Consider the following 16,561-nt stretch of genomic DNA (forward strand, 5'->3'; position numbering starts at 1 on the left):
CCATCTGCATCCTCCTCCCAAAACAATGTGATCCTCCTTAACCTGAGGGAGTTCACCTCTATGCCCTGATAGATCATCCTGAAGAATCAAAAAATCATCTTCATCCTCCCTTGGCTGCCAAGATAAACTGTAACATCAAAACTACACCTGCAATACATGTAGAGTTTTTACAGTGTACAGAGTGTCTTTACATCTCAATTCTCACAGCAACATTCGGATGATGAGGCATCTTATCCAAAGGCACAGCTAAAAACTGACAAAGCCTGACACCTGAGAAGTTCAGCCACTCTCAGCCTTATGATAACAAAAAGAAGGCACAGATTAAATGAAATTCTAGTAAATTATTGGAAGGCATCTTCATCTAGTGAACTTGCTGATAATCTGTGAACTGTCATTAAGTTTATCTAAAATAACAGGTGAAGCATATACTAACAAGACAGGATGTACATAATCCCACAACTAAATTGCACATAAATTGAGCAAAGGAAACCAGACACAGAAAATCACATACTGTATGATTCCATGTATATTAAGTTCACAATTAATAAGATGATATTAGAAGCTAGGATGCTGGTTACTTTTGGGGAAGAGGGAGAGAGTAGTGTGAGAGGGGGCATTGGATAGGTTCTTGGAGGTTGGTGATAGTGTTCTGTTTCTTTGATCTGACTGGTAGTTGCATGAGTATGTTCACTTTGTGATATTTCCTTAAGATATTCACTTATGATTTGTGCACTTTTCTGTATGTATATTATACTTAAATAAAAACATTTCTAAAAAAGAAAAATTGATGATTTGCCTTGGAACAAATTTAGATAAACCCATGATCAAGCTTTGTTTTTTTCAAAAAGTGAAATGAAAGCAATTAAGAGGTTTCTTTTCTCCGTGGTTATTATAGTAGTTTATTTCATAGGGAGAGCATTATTAAGTTCTTTATCTCTTCTCTCAATTATTCAGTCTTGGGGAGAAGCCAGTTTTCTGGTATAAACCAGAAGCAGCACAGGAGGTATGGTAAGCATAGTGTTTCAGAGGAACTACACCAGATTCTAAAGGAATGAGTTGCCAGTCTAAAGCCTCTTGAGTGACATCATCAAAACATGTATCTACCATATTAGGTACCTGTTGTTAGGTTTAAAAAAAAAATTTAGTGACTTACAAATAAATATTTACATATTAGCTTAGTTTTGGGGGATCAGGAATTCAGGAGTGGCTTAGCTGGTTGGTTCTAATACAGGGGATCTCATGAGGTTGCAGTTATTTGAAGACATACAGGCTAGAGGATCCGTTTCCACACAGATCATTCACACAGCTCATTCACTGAATCATTCATCCTTCACCCAGCTAGCAAGTTGGTGCAAGCTGTTGACAAGAGATCTCAATTCCTCATAACGTGGGTCTTTGCATAGCATTGCTTGAGTGTCACAAAATGGTAGCTGGCTTCCCCCAGAAATAGTGATCATAGAGAGTACAAGGCGGAAGATGCTGTATCTTATAATCTAACACGAGAGGTCTCACTCCGTCATTTCTGTGATATTGTATTATACACTGGATAGCCCTGTTCAATGTGGGAGGGTAATACAACAGGATGAGAATACCAGGAGGGAGAGAATCATGGGGGGCCATCTTGGAAAATGGCTGTTACAGTCTGCCCTCTGGCTGCCCTGATTCACATTCTCATCTTTTTCCTACACTCTAAGACTGATTCTCTCTGAGTTTCCACTGAGTTTTCTTGCGGCTAAAATAGAGCAGCATTGGAGAGGAAACATAAAGTGCCAGCTCACAGTGGTGCACAGGCCAAGTTCTTTCTCCTTTTATAGGGCTCCATTGGTGCCAGGGAACATGGGAGGTGTAGATCAGGACCCCTTCAAGCATAAGTCCTCTTTTTCCTGAGTGTAATGGTATGGAAAACTTGCCAACTGTCTATCCCAAAGGACAAAGGTTTGAAGAACATGAAAGTATTAAGCCCCTAGACATTCTTCCAAGGCCTAGCCTTTGGCCCAGAGTCTTTTACTGGAGAAAAGGGTAGAGATGTGTGTCATACATGTGCGTGCACATGCACACACACAGTATATTGCTAGCCTAAGTGGCCTCTCCATAGCTCACAGGCAAAGTGAAAACATTGCCTATTTTCACAAATAAGTCTCAACTTGTCTCAGGATAGTAGAGAAAGAAAATTTGAGATGAAATATGATGAGTGTAGAACAGCACAGAGTTTTTCCTAAGTCTGAAAGATCCTGTCCCTTTCCAAATATTGAAAGAATTGAAAATTTCCCTTAGTTTTCAAACTCAAGGCCTATCTCACGTTTGACTAAATATCCCTGATTTAGGTGCCAGAATTCTAGATAACCACTAGTGTGTGCACTGTAATAGTTGTTACTCAGAAAGCAATCTGTGCTCAATAAGTTTGGGAAAATGAGGTAAAGTTAAGTGCAACTTTTCAAAGCTATCTTCCAAATGTATTTGACCATATGTTCCGGTTTGCTGGTGCTGCCATTTTGCAAAACACCAGAAATGGATTGGCTTTTACAAAGGGGGGTTATTTGGTTACAAAGTTACAGTCTTAAGGCCATAAAGTTTCCAAGGTAAGGCATCAACAGTGGGTACCTTCACAGGAGAAAGGCCATTGGCATCCAGAAAACCTCTGTTAGCTGGGAAGGCACATGGCTGAAATCTGCTGATCCCAGGTTGCATTTCAAAATGGCATTCTCCAAAATGTCAGTGTCAGCTTCCAATGGCTGTCTTCAAAATGTGTCTCTCAGCTGCAGCTCTTCCTGTCTGTGAACACTTTTATAGGACTCCAGTTATTCAATTAAGACCCACCCTGAATGGGTGGGGTAACACCTCCATGGAAATTACCGAATCAGAGGTCTCACCCACAGTTGACTGAGTCACATCTCCATGGGAACACTCAAAGGATTCCAACCTAATCAACACTAATACATCTGCCCCCACAAGATTGCATCAAAGAACATGGCATTTTGGGGGACATAATACATCCAAACCGGCACACCATGGAACTCTTTTTTTTGTTTTTTTCCCCACAGAACTTCCTATTCCTCAAAACACACTTTGAGACATTTATCTCTGGATATTAAAAAGTACTTGCAACTCTGTCATATTGTAGGCAATGAAGATCTGGTTCTTTCCATGTCGAAAGCTTGATAACTAGTATTAATTTTCACTTCCCAGAAAACCTATTTGAGAAACCATCTGTTTTCTGAAAACTAGTTTGTCCTCATTGCTCTAAAACAACTCCACTTTCCTTAGTTCTTGTAGTGGTTGGCCATTTCTGTGGTTCTAAGTAACTTGATTCTCCCCTCTCATTTACCCCTTTCCTTGAATACAACACTGACCAATAGGTCTATAATGCCAACCACATGTGTAATTTTAAATTTTCTAGTAGCCACATTAAAAACGTAAAAAGAAACAGGTGAGATTAATTTTAATAATATATTTTAATTAACCTGATATATTCAAATGTTAGCATTTCAACTTGTGGCACTGGTTACATTTCAAGTGCTCAGTAACCACATGGGTCTATTATATTGGACAAAGATGCTCTAATCATTTCAATTGCCTCCTAAATATTTGCCCTGCCTCCAGTTTTTCTACTCCCCAGGCCTACTTCTTCCAGGGGGTTAATCTTACTAAACCCTTCTTCTGTTCATATCCCTCCTCTCTTTAGAAGGTTTTGGTGGTTTCTTTGCCTACAGAATAACAAATAACTTAACATTCAAGGAGCCCCATTTGACATCTTCACACTTTTTCTCATTGTTTCCCACATGCTTGCATAGCTTGTTCTAGCAAAACAAGTCTCAGGATTCTCCAAATAGGCCTTGTTCTCTAAGCTTTGGCTCATCCTTGGTCTCTGCCTGAAATTCCCTCCTACCACATTTCTGCTTGTCAAAACCCAACCCATCCTTCATGGTTTAACCAATGATACCTCCTCCATAAAGTCCTCATGATTACCACAGTTAGCCATGACCCCTCTGATCTTTTATAATAAGTCACTCTTACTGGCATTTATCACATACTTATTTGTCTTAAAATTAAGAGCTTGCCTCTTCACATCCCCCACAATGCTTTTCAAAGCATAAGCAAACACACACATACACAATGTATTGACAAATTATCACAATGGCAATAGCAACTTTAAGAACCTTTAAGACACCAACATCTTTGTAGTAGACAACATTTAGTGTCTGACCAGCTCACTGCCATTCCCCCTTCTCCAAGAAATCCCCCTACTCATCTATAAATTAGTCCCTAACAGCCATGCTTGTGCCTTATAACCCCATCCCCTTGGAATGGGGACTTCCTTTTTAAGGTACATCCCCCATGCGGGCAAAGAAGTAGAGAAACCTGGTCTATAGGAGAGACCCAAGAATGAACAGATGCACAGGACAAAACAGAAAAACAGAGTGCTTTTTCAGCTCTCCCAGTCTTGGTTCCATCCTTTCAGGGGCTGAATTCATTCCTATATTTGGAGTCCGTGACAGTCCCCTGCAACCTTATAATAAATAATACCTCTCTCTCTTTCTTTCTCTCTCTCTCTCTCTCTCTGCCTTAATCAAGTTTACATTGGCTTCTGTTACTTGGAACCAAAGAGTCTTATTCAAAACAATCATGATGGGGACCAAAGTCTCATCATCAAGGCCACTTATCCTGTCCTCTCCCGAAATCCAGCCCCTAGAATTATAACTTCCCATGAGGGCTCAGAGCCCATTTCTCAGAGAGCCTCAAATTTCAGGCATCTAAAGAGGCTAAAGTACCATAGAACTGTACAACACAAACAGTGAACCCTAATGGAAAGTGTGGATTTTAATAAATAGTAAATTATAAAAATGTTCTTTCATCAATTGTAACAAATATACCACACTAATTCAATAATGTTTGTTTTACTATCAAATATCCTCATCCATTGACTTAAATAAATGACTTATAAAGTGTCGTCAAGGGTGGATAAATAAAATGTGGTACATACACACGATGGAATTCTACATGGCAGTAAGCAGGAACGATGTCGTGAAACATATGACAACATGGATGAACCTTGAAGACATAATGCTGAGTGAAATAAGCCAGGCACGAAAAGAGAAATATTATATGCTACCACTAATGTGAACTTTGAAAAATGTAAAACAAATGGTTTATAATGTAGAATGTAGGGGAACTAGTGATAGAGAGCAATTAAGGAAGGGGGAGCAATAATCCAATAAGAACAGATAAGCTATCGTGGGTAAGTTTAACGTTCTGGGAATGCCCAGGAATGACTATGGTCTGTTAATTTCTGATGGGTATGGTAGGAACAAGTTCACGGAAATGTTGCTATATTAGGTTAATTTCTTGGGGTAGAGTAGGAACATGTTGGAAGTAAAGTAGTTAGCTTAGGTTAATTGTCTTTTTCTTACTCCCTTGTTATGGTCTCTTTGAAATGGTCTTTTATTGTATGTTTTTTAAATTTTTTTTAATTTTTTTAAATTTTCATACAGTTTTAAATCAAAAAAAAAAAAAAGTTTAAAAAAAAAAACAAGGAAAAAAATATGCAGAGCCCCCTTGAGGAGCTGGTGGAGAATGCAGGGGTATTGGCCTGCCCCACCTTGATGGTTGCTAACATGCCCACAGACATAGGGGACTGGTGGTTTGATGGGTTGAGCCCTCTACCACAGGACTTGCCCTTGGGAAGACTGTTGCTGCAAAGGAGAGGCTAGGCCTCCCTATAATTGTGCCTAAGAGCCTCCTCCCGAATGCCTCTTTGTTGCTCAGATGTGGCCCTGTCTCTCTAGCTAAGCCAACTTGAAAGGTGAAATCACTGCCTGCCCCCCTACGTGGGATCTGGCACCCAGGGGAGTGAATCTCCCTGGCAACGTGGAATATGACTCCTGGGGAGGAATGCAGACCCGGCATCGTGGGATGGAGAACATCTCCTTGACCAAAAGGGAGATGTGAAAGGAAATGAAATAAGCTTCAGTGGCAGAGAGATTCCAAAAGGAGCCGAGAGGTCACTCTGGTGGGCACTCTTACGCGCAATATAGACAACCCTTTTTAGGTTCTAATGAATTGGGGTAGCTGGTGGTAGATACATGAAACTATCAAACTACAACTCAGAACCCATGAATCTGGAAGACAATTGTATAAAAATGTAGCTTATGAGGGGTGACAATGGGATTGGGAAAGCCATAAGGACCACACTCCCCTTTGTCTAGTTTATGGATGGATGAGTAGAAAAATAGGGGAAGGAAACAAACAAACAAACAGACAGACAAAGGCACCCAGTGCTCTTTTTTACTTTAATTGCTCTTTTTCACTTTAATTATTATTCTTGTTATTTTTGTGTGTGTGGTAATGAAGGTGTCAGGGATTGATTTTGGTGATGAATGTACAACTGTGTAATGAATGTACAACTGTAAACAATTGAATGTATGATTTGTTTTGTATGACTGCATGATATGTGAATATATCTCAATAAAATGAATATTAAAAAAATAGAAGAAAAAAATAAAAAAATAAAGTGTCATCGAGAGGACTTTATAGGACCTGTACCAATGGACAGATGAAGATGTTTAGATATTAGACATCTATTTGTGGGTTAGTGGAGTGTTAGTCAAATTTTCAAAGGTATTTTGTTACAGTAAGTAGGCCCAACATTCCCCACCAAGCTATTTCATCCAATTTTTTATCACAGCAAAAGCAATTTTCCTTGGCTCTTCTCTGCCTCAAGGCCTTCATATCTGTTATCCTCCTGCCTGGAGAAATCCTTCCCCAATCCCAGACCAACTATCTTCACCCGTCACTACTTTGGCCCTTTTCATGCTTAAGTCTCAGCTTACATGTTCTCTTCGTTGGCGAATCCCCTGATCACCACCCTCTCTAAGTTGGTGTAGCTTCCTCTCCCTGCCCATTCCCCGTTTATTCTTTTTTTTTTTTTTAACTTCCTTCTCTACTCCAATTGCATTTTTAATGAACTTGATTGAGGTATAATTTACTATATATAATAAAATGCATCCACTTTAGGTATCCAGTTTGATGAGTTTTGATAAATATATACTGACCATGTAGCTGCCACCACCACAATCAAAAACTTTTCCATGACCCAGAAGTTTCCTTTGTGCCTCTTCCCAGTCATTCCCCACCCCTAGTCCCAGGCAAACCCTGATCTGCTTTCTATCTCTACAAGCTATATTTATTTTTTCCAGGGTTTCGTATGAATAGAATTATTCAGTATTTACTCTTTTGTGTTGGCTTCCTCCTCTCAGCACAATGTTTTTGAGATATACTCGTGTTGTTGGTATATCAGTAGTTGGTTCCTTTTTATTGCTGGGTACCAGTCCATTATATGGAAATCCCCACTTTGTTTATCCATTCACCAGTGGATGGACATCTGGGTTCTTTCCAGTTTTAATCAACTGTTAATAAAGTTTCTATGAAATATGTGCACAAGTCTCTCTGTAGACATATGATTTCATTTCATTCACCTAGGAGTGAACCATATGGTAAGCATATGTTTAACTTTATAAGAAACTTCCCCATTTATTCTTTGTTTTTTCTCTTTTGGACTCACACTACCAGATATCAACATTTACCATAAATCTTCAGTAATTAATACAGTGTGGTATTGGCTGAGGATAGAAAAACAAACCAATAGAAGAGAATAGAGAGTCCAAAAACAGATCCACACACACACAGATACTTAATCTATGAGCCTTGAAATGTGCTGGAGAAGTAAGTCTTTTTTATAAATGATGCTGAGTCCATTGTTTTCCCAATACTGGTTCTTCATACAAGTGCAGCAGAATGATACAAATAACACATCACTGGTAGACCGGACCCAGTGGTTATGCCTCCATTAGACTGCACACGGAGGCACAGCGACAGCCACCAAACACCTCTAGTCTGTTTTTTGTCTTTTTTCAACTCATTTTATTGAGATATATTTTACATACAATAAAGTACACAAAAATTTGGGTTATGACAAATGTATATACCCTGTAACCAATGCCTGCTGAAGGTATTGAACACTCACTTTACCTCAGAAATTTCCCTCATGTGCCTTTCCATTGATTTCTTCCCCCAAAAGGGTAAAAACCACTCTTCTGATTTCCATCACCATAGATTAGTTTTGCCTATTCTTGAACTTCATTTAAATGAAATCACACTGTATTTATTCTTTTATGCTTGGCTTTCTTCCATGCAACAATAATGTTTTTAAGTTCATTTCTGTTCTTGTATTTATTGGTAGTTCTTTTTTATTTAAAAGTAGCCATGAAATCACCACCATTTGTTTATCCATTCTCTTGTCAGTAAACATTTATTTGTGTTGTTTCCAGGTTTTGGCTATGTTGAATAAAGCTGCTAAAGACATTCTTGTATAGTCTTTTTGCAAACATATGCTTTGATTTCTCTTGGCTAAGTTTCTAGGAGTGGAATTGTTGTCATTGGGGTTAAAGTTCATGAAGAATTGCTGTCCCCCATTTATTCCTTTTGTTTGCTTGTTTTTGTGTGTTTTTTTGTTTTAGACCCTCAAGAAATTCATTTATTAGGGATACTAGATCCCCATTGATTCTTAATTGTGGTTCCCCTCAAGGAATTCAAAACCCTTTTCCATTGTGTACAGGTTTATGTTCCCGTTTCACACCCATCTCTCCACTAGACGGCAATCCCAGGAGGCAGGAACACCGTGTCATCCGTTTAGCACTGTCCTCATAGTAAATACCTTTGATCGAGTATGTGAATAGAAGAAAAATCAAACTGGCCCTTGCCTGAAATAAGTTCTTGAATTTGGAATCAAAGGGCCCCAAATGAGGGAGGCTTTAAGTATAAACCCCAAAGGAACCTAATGTTGGTAAAAATCTCTTCCAAAAACACCTACCAGCAATGAAGGATTAGGTATTCTGAGCAACCTAACTCTCTTGGACACTGCAAAGACTGGAGCAGCTGGAGTTTTGAGAAGCTGAGGAATAAACCTGACAGAGCCAATGAGCCACTGCACTCGTATCACGTGCACACCTATCACATGGCCCTGGGGCTGGCCCTAAAAGGGGCCAGAGAAGGCAGGGCCTATGTGGAACACTCCCCGAGGAAGAGGAATATATTATCTGATTGGTATATTTGAGAGAAGGAACCGAGCATGTGTGACTGGGCCCTAAAACCCTCTTCTGGGGGAGTCAGCTGGCCCTGGGGTGTGTGCCTTCTGGTCTGTTTAGCTGCCACCTGGTAAGAGGCCTGGCCCTATAGAGGTCAGAGAGAGGCCTGAGGTGTCTAGAGACACCTGTGACCAGGTGGGCAAGACTGTCTAATTCAAAGCTTGAGCATTTAGCCAAAGATCTAACCCCGTATTCTCCAACCAGCTTCATATGTTTAAAAAGACGGCATTTCGGGATATGACTCCCGGGGATGAATCTGGACCCGGCATCGTGGGACTGAGGGTATCTTCTTGACCAAAAGGGGGATGCAAAATGAGATGAAATAGTTTCAGTGGCTGAGAGATTTCAAATGGAGTCGAGAGGTCACTCTGGTGGACATTCTTATGCACTATATAGATAACGCCTCTTAGGTTTTAATGTATTGGAATAGCTAGAAGTAAATACCTGAAACTACCAAACTCCAACCCAGCAGTCTGGACTCCTGAAGACAATTATATAATAATGTAGATTACAAGGGGTGACAGTGTGATTGTGAAGACCTTGTGGATCACACCCCCTTTATCTAGTGTACAGATGGATGAGTAGAAAAATGGGGATAAAAACTAAAGGACAAATTTGGTGCGATGGGGGGGATGGTTTGGGTGTTCTTTTTTCCCTTTTATTTTTTATTCTTGTTCTGGTTCTTTCTGATGTAAGGAAAATGTTCAGAGATAGATTGTGGTGATGAACACATAACTATGTGATCATACTGTGGACGGTTGATTGTATACCATGGATGATTGTATGGTGTGTGAATGTATTCCAATAAAACTGAATTTAAAAAAAAAAAAAAAAAAAAAAAGATGGCATTTCGATCACAGCCTGACTGCTGTCTTTCAGAAACACAGAAAGAAGTGTGGTTCTTTGGGCCCATAAACCTCAACACTCACTATTCTTCTTCCTATTTCTGGGGGTTCCCTCAAGGAGAAAAACAGCTAGGTTATAAGCACCTGGAGAGAAGGAGCTATGACTTTCTCATCTTGATACGCTCTACGCCAGCTCAGTCTACATGTGCTTGGCACACAATGGGCCCTCCAATGTAAAAGTAGAACTAACTCCAGACAAGGTCATTGGAGCGGGAATGTAATGTTGCAGCAGGTACTCTAATAAATTAGAAGTCACCTGATGCTAATCAGCTCCCACCCAGGAGCCAGCTTGATAAAGAGCTGGTTAGTGATGGTGGAAAGATTCCACGGAACAAGCAGGCTTCTGGGATAGTAGTTCCCAGCCCAGGTTGCAATGAGAATCAGCTGGGGAGCGTTGAAAAAAAAAAAAAAAAGATGTATTAAGTCAGAGTCTCTTGGGGGGGTGGGAACCAGGCATCAGATGAGTCCAATGTGCAGTCAGGGTTACGGACCAGTGTTCTAGGCCTGCCTTGCTTTGGCATATAGTGGTTTGTAAAAAATGCAGACTCTCAGGCCCCACCCCAGACCCAGTCCCAGGTGACTGATACATATGCATTAAACTTTGGAAAGCCCTGGTTCAGAATACAGGCTTTGGAGTCTGACAAACTTCAGTTCTAATCCTGGCTGCACCAGCTGAGTGACTTTGGGCCAGCTGCTTAACTTAGCCAAATCTCAGGTGAATAAATTATGGCAGATCCATGCAATCAAATATTATGCTGCCATAAAAAGGAATTTGGAGTATCTTATCTTTTATATACCATGGAGTGATCTCTACAATATTTTAAGTGAAAAAAAGTGGAAGACATAGTCTGTTTTAATAGAAAGATCAAAAACTAAAAATAGGGGATTTGGGGGGAAAATTAATAAGATAATAGATATAGAGTAGTTAACATGTGTCTGCACATATTAAGTGCTTAACAAATATCAGCTATTGTTATGCCTTGGTTGATGCAGTTATCATTTGGTAGCTCAGAGAAATGACGTCGGTGCCATGGCTCTCTGAGTTCAGCAAAGCACTTAGGAAAGTCTTATGTTAACTGGACACAAAAGAAAAATAAGAGTCACTTAAATTCTTATTATAGAAAATTTCAAAAACACACAAAAGTGGAGTTTCATGAACCCCTACATACTGATCATCCACTTTCAACAATAATCAACTCACAGCCCTTCTCATTTCATCTTTTCCCCCAACCCTTCCCTGCCCCAGTGACTATTTTGAAGTAAATCCCAGACATCGTTCCATCCATATGAGTTTTATTTCTTTTGTCTTTGTTTTAATTAAACATGAAAAGGTTAATATACAGATATAGTTCAGAATTACTAGGTTGGTATTATAACATCTATTAAAATAATGCTATGGGTTAATAGAAAGAGCAAAGAACCAAAGAATTAAAATGCAAGCTTCCATAGATTCTTTACTATGTTCCTCTAAAGGATGAGGACGTGCTTTTTCAAAAAAAAAAGTATTCCCATAGAATCCTTATAATACCAGCAAAATTTAATAATAAGTTCCAAATATCATTAAATAGTAGTCAGTGCTACATTTCCCTGATTGTCCATCTTTGTTTTACAATTACTTTGTTCAAAGTAGTTTCCAAACAAGGTCTACATATTGCATGGAATTGCTTTGCCTCTCAAGTCTTTTCTCAACTACAGGTTCCCTCCCCCATTTTTTATTTTTTCTTCTTGCAATTTATTTCCACATTGTTTGTCCTGAAGAATTTCCCACATTCGGGATTTTGATGACTGCATTTGTGCAGTTTAGCCTGTTCTGTCCCCTGTATTTCTTCCAAAGTTGGATCTGGAGGCTTGATTATATTCCAGTTTGATGTCTTTAAAAGAATTCTTTATAGGTGGTGCTATTTATTCCCTATTCATCTCATTGGGAGAGCAGGACCTTTCAAGTTCATAACATTAACTACTTATTAACTTCACCATATCTTTTTAAAAATATTTTTATTGTGAAATATAAAATATATACATAAAAGTGATGATTTTCAAAGTACAATTTAACAAGTAGTTAGCAAATTTCGAAGAATGTTATTGGTTACAGTTCCACAATTTTAATTATTTCCTTATTGTGAAATATAACATATATAAAGAAAACTGATAACTTTCCAAGTACGATTTAACAACTAGTTATAGAGCACCTTTCAAAGAATGTTATGGGTTACTGTTAACTCTTTTTGAGATGCCAAGATTGATCAGTTGGTTCAAGGTTTATCATACTGTTCCATCCATTAGAAAATTCCCCATCAGCTTTTCACCTACTAATTTTTAAATTTTTTATTCAGTTTTATTGAGATATATTCACATACGATACAGTCATCCATGGTGTACAATCAACTGTTCACAGTGCCATCGTATAGTTGTTCATCCATCACCCCAATCCATTTTTTTTGAACATTTTCTTTATACCAGAAAAAGTAAAAATAAGAATAAAAAATAAAAGTAAAAAAGAACACCCAAGTCATCCCCTCCTCCCACCCTATTTTTCATTTAGTTTTTGTCCCCATTTTTCTACTCATCCATCCACACACTGGATAAAGGGAGTATGAGCCACAAGGCTTTCACAATCACACTGTCAACTCTTGTAAGCTACATTGTTATACAGTCATCTTCAGGAATCAAGGCTACTGGGTTGCAGTTTGATAGTCTCAGGTATTTACTTCTAGCTATTCCAATACATTAAAACCTAAAAAGGGTTATCTATATAGTGCATGAGAGTGCCCACCCAAGGTACCTCTTGACTCCATTTGAAATCTCTCAACCACTGAAACTTTATTTTGTTTCATTTTGCATCCCCTTTTTGGTCAAGAAGATATTCTCAATCTCATGATGCCAGGTCCAGATTCATCTCTGGGAGTCATATCCTGCATTGCCAGGGAGATTTACACCCCTGGGAGTCGGGTCCCATGTAGGGGGGAGGGCAGTGAGTTCACCTGCCATGTTGGGTTAGCTAGAGAGAGAGGGCCACATCTGAGCAACAAAGAGTTACTCAGGGGGAGACTCACCTACTAATTTTTAACAGCCCGTGGTGATTAGTACTTAGAATTGTGAAATTCTGATTCTATTGTTCCTTCTGCACTTAATTAACTGGAATCATTTTATAAAGAAAAACCTTCCCTCATGACTCTGGTACTTGGCAGAACAACTCATACAGAAAAGGCGCTAGTGGTGATTGATTCTTTTCCCTCATTCACCAGCTTTCAGAATGAGTTGCTTAACCAGCGTCCTCGAGAGATGACCAATGAATTGTTTTCTTTTTAGTATTATTGTGAATTCATGGATTTTGAAAACATTTAATGAATTTCAATCCATTGGAGTTACTGTTCTTTTTAAGTTCAAATTGTCCCACATTAGTCCAGCAGAAGCCCTTTGGCTGGACCCTGAGTCTCTTAAAAGATAAGTCCAGCAGTCTTCAATAGCATCCTTGTTTTCTGAAATAACAAGAGGTTCAGGCCTCAACTCTGTAGATTTCCTGTCCAGATCTTGAATCAGCCATTTCTCTAAGGAGGAAGGGTTCTTGTCAGTGAGAAATGATATTTAAGGGCATACGATTTGGACACCAAGGGTGCTCATGGCTACTGGGTTGTTCGTTGTCCCCAGGTCTTTTTGGTGGAAAAAGCTAGAAAATCCATTTTTTAAGAGACAAACATATGAATTTATCCTAATCTTTTCAATTCATTTTTAGGCTTACAGAGTTTTTACTGTACTTCTTTAGTGTTATATTTCTTTCTCTTTTACCCTGAAAATCCAAGTTCTTAACCACATTAACTACTTATCTGTTTTATCATTCAATACACAGAGTATAGTTTCAGAATAAAAATATCAATATTACCAACAACGCCATTTCTGAATACTGTTTAAGATTTCTTACAGTTTTGTTTTGTTTTGTTTTGTTTGTCTTTAGGCTATATTGAACTAGGGATAAAAAAATCAAATTGTGTGCTCTATTTTTTCATTTTGATTAATTTTTAGGGCTTAAACACTTTAATTAAAATTTTTAAATAATTGTATAAAATATTAATATGGGCCCCAGGTCACATCTATAAAGCAAAGTAGGTTTAGACAAGTCTAGTTTCCATCTCTGAGCCCTCCATTCTATTCCCTCCCTCCCTCCCTCCATAGGTAATTAATTTTTTATTTATCCTCCCATAAAAAATGCACATGAGGTTCCAGTCTCAACTCTTAAATAAAAGATTTATTTATTCTTTCTTAAATAAAAGATTATATATTGTATACATTTTTCCTTTTCATTTTTTCACTTAGCAAAACTTCACGGAGTTTGCGCCATAGCAGTATATAGATATCCCTCTTTCCTGTTTATAGCTGCATAGTACTCCAATGTGGATATTCCCAGCTTATTTAGCCAATGTCCCATCAATGGACACCTGAATTGTTTCCAGTCTTTTGCTATTTAGAAAGTGTGCTGTAATGAAGAGCCTTGCACATATATCTTTGTGTGTTTTTGCCAATGTATTTTTGGCTTAGATTCTAGAAATGGAGTTGCTAGGTCAAATAATAAATGCCTATGTTATTTTGCAGGACAGTGCCAAATTCCTCTCTGGTGGTAGTCAGCTTCTAAAATAGATCCCAATGATCCCCACTTCCTGGTAAACTGCTCCTCCAGGACAATTTACAAAAGTGATGGGATGTCACTTCCAAAATTAAGTAACAAAAGACTGACTCTTGTTTTGCTCACACACTTTCTCTTCTAGATTGCTCTCTCTGATGAAGTCACTACCATATTAAGAGCTGCCCTATGGAGAGGCCCACGTAGCCAGCAACTGGGGTCAGCCAACAGCCCATGAGGACCGTGTGAGTGAGCTTGGAAGTAAATCCTCCCCAAGTCAGGCTTTGAGGTGCTGCAGCCCTGGACGACACTGTGAACGTAGAACGTGAGAGGCCCTGAGCCAGAGGACCCGTTAGCCTGCAGCCAGAACCTTGACCCAGAAAAACTGCAAAATATTAAATGTGTTCTTTTTAAGCCACTGAATTCTGGCACAATTTGTCATGCAGCAATATAATTAATATACCTCCATAGGTTGTGTTAGGTTGTGTTACAGGGCTATAGGGAGTGTGCTGATTAATTGATGGAGGTCAGTGGGCCAAGGATCTTAAGTGGCTCTGAGTGGGCCTCTGGCTCTGCTCTGTTCTCCATCTCACCGGAAGTTCAGATGCCCAACCTCCACATGATGGAAAAATCTGGGACTAGAGGGGTTCTCAACCAACTTATACAATGGCCACATAGAAGGACTGTTGTGTGAACTAAATTCAATAAAGAACCATTTACCTTGGCAACCGTACTTTGTGGGTGCTACAGGGAGCTGTAGAAGAGGCTGGAGTTCAGAAGGCCCTCTGTGCCTCTGCTTTGGACAGGCCCTTGGAGAGCCCCCAGCAGCCAGCCCGGGATGGGATTAAGTCAGGGCTACAATGTGGCCCAGAAGTATACAGAGAAAAGGTGGGAATGATGTCCATCAGGCCTCCTGGAAAGAGAACAGGATTGCAGGGGAGCCAAGGGCACTTTCAATTGTTGCTCTTTGTCTTTACTCAAAAAGGGCTCCTTAAAAATGCAGTCTCAGGTCCCACTTCAGACTTAATAAGTCAGAACCTGCATTTTAACAGATCCCCAGAGGACTGTATGTAGAGGGGAGTTTCAGAAGCTCTGCTCTCTTTTATTCTGTATAGTTTGGAAGGTTTTTGTTTTTGTTTTTTATAGCAAGCACATGTTCATGCATTACCAGTGTAATTAAGAAATGTTTCGAAGAGACTAGATTATAAGGAAGGTGAAAATTCAGTGGGGACACTGACGCCCTGGACTGGGTGGGAAGGCAGACATCCACTGAGCCAGCCCTGGAGACAGCGTACCATGCCCCCTGAGAGCTGGGAGCTTGTCTCCGGGTAGAAAAGCCCCAAGAGAGAAAGCAGGTAGGAAAAGGGGGAGGTCCTGTACAAGCCACCTCATACTGAAAGTTCTGTTTATGTTCACTGAGTAGCTTCGCTGTGTGCAGGTGTCTGGCCATCAGTACACCCTCATTAACTGCAGGGTGAATGAAGGAAGAGCTGAAGCATTCAAGTTCTAGAAGCAATAATGGCAGAATTAAAAGAGGGGCCTGCATACTGCAAATGAGTGTCCATGGGCTCATGATTCTAAGGATGTCATCAAGACAGCAAGTCGGAAAAATAATTAAAGCAATTCTTTGAGCAATTACCAGTTTCTCTATTTCCCAATTCCTTTGGATAAGCCTCCTGCAAGCAGCTGATTTCCAGCTGTATGTGATAATGAAAGGATTATTTTTCTTCTTTCTTCTTATGTTAAATACAAGTGAATTGATTAAATAAAAGACAGCCTTGATTGCTAGGAAATCAGTGGATTCCTGCACCTAGAAGGTGCAGCCATGGCACCTGGGGCTGGAGTGGGTGAGGTGGAGGAAGCTGGTGAAGCCAGCCCCGGACCAAGGAAACCCAAGGACT

The sequence above is a fragment of the Choloepus didactylus genome, chromosome 19 (genome assembly GCF_015220235.1).
Source record: "Choloepus didactylus isolate mChoDid1 chromosome 19, mChoDid1.pri, whole genome shotgun sequence".
Taxonomy (NCBI): domain Eukaryota; kingdom Metazoa; phylum Chordata; class Mammalia; order Pilosa; family Megalonychidae; genus Choloepus; species Choloepus didactylus.